This window comes from Patagioenas fasciata, chromosome 13, assembly GCF_037038585.1.
Source record: "Patagioenas fasciata isolate bPatFas1 chromosome 13, bPatFas1.hap1, whole genome shotgun sequence".
Taxonomy (NCBI): Eukaryota; Metazoa; Chordata; class Aves; order Columbiformes; family Columbidae; genus Patagioenas; species Patagioenas fasciata.
In genome coordinates, this window is record NC_092532.1 from 13,459,725 (window position 1) to 13,461,385 (window position 1,661).

Genomic DNA, 1,661 nt, shown 5'->3' on the forward strand with positions numbered 1-1,661 from the left:
AATGAACCAAGAACCAAGCATATAGTAGTTCAAAAATTGGTTTATTACATGGCTACAGTGAGTGCAGCACTGGCCAACTTGAAATGAGGGCGGCGTTACAGTAGCTTCGATAGAACAAAAAATTTTGCCATTACAGCTGTGATTTTCTATGTGGATGCAAACCAATGGAATTTTTAATACATATGGTGAATGAGCTTTTTAATCAGAGAAAAGGCAACTGATGGTTGCTTAAAAAGACAAGAGTGACTTACCTCCAGGAAGAAGGTCGGAGAGAAACAGAAAACTATCTGTGATCTGTGTTTCAACAATAGAAATCAGCAGACAGCAGGATCCGAACGTGCTGGTGGATCACTGCTGCACGGCACAATACACTCAAGAGCACATGAGCGTGATAACCCAGCAGGCTGCCAAGTTTTATCAGGTGTTTGTTTTCTTAAATCCTCATCTTCCAAAGTCATACAGATATACAAAACCCAGAGCTTTTGTCTGCAGGGAAGTTAGCTAAGTTCTTCTGTAGAAAAGCTTGCAGTGGTCAGCCCATCAGGTATCTGCCATGACTAAGCCAGGCCAGTGATCCTGGTGAGCTGTCTCACACTTCTTCCAGCGGCTGGGATTGGCAGCACTGCTGTAATGGTGTGGTTGGAAGAGGACTTTTTAGGGTTTTTTTCCCAAGAGCCTCACTGTATAACAATGTAGAGACTTCCATGGTGTGTAAGAATTTACCAACATCACATGCCACTCAGCTTTTCTTGGGAAACGAAGCCCTGAAAAGTAGCCCCAGGGGTTCCGTGCTAGTGAATCATCAAGCCTTGTCTTGGGTAACTGCTGTTTCAGTGTGGACAAGGTCCTGGGCAGGACACAGCAGCAGTTTGCAGCCCCTGCCAGCATCCTGTTCTGCTGGTTAGACACCTTTCCCATCAAAACAACGTGATCATGAAATACAACTTATATACCTTATACCTCAGTGCCTAGTACAGTGTCAATGCACAATGTACAGGAGCATCTGTGGGGTCTGCAAAAGAGAAGTGAGATGTCTCTTTACTGTTTTTGGCACAGATTCTTGGTACTCCTTCCATTTGCAGACCCTCTGTGCCATTTTCTGATGACAAAACTGATCCCTGAGGGCACAATTGATATTAATGAGATGTAAATGACAGATGAGGTGACAGATGACAGTGTCATCAACCAAAGAAATAAAGAGCAGTATCATGAATAAGCACAAAACATTCAGATGACAGAAATGAATGGTATATAGTGTTGTTGACCAGGTTATTTTTTTTTAAAGGTAATGCATTGGAAAAAGGATAATCAGAGCATGAAATATTAGCATGAAATGGCTCTGGCTATTGTAGCTCTTAGCAAACATTTTTTCAGGGTGTATGTTGTAGAGGACTGAGGAAGAGTGACAGAGAAGATACACATGGCAATGGAGAGCAGGTATTGTGCATTGCTGTTTACGAAAAAAAAATTGATGTTTTCATGGGTCACCACATGAACAAAGCAAGAGAGTGAAAGATGATATTTAGCAAAGGTCATGAAAACTTTAATCTGGAAGCCCGTGACATATGTCTTGGTATGTTAAATAATCTTGAGGCCTGGTAGAATACGAGATTCTCACCAGGATTTTTTTCTTTATGGTCTGATTCATACCTGTCCAGCCA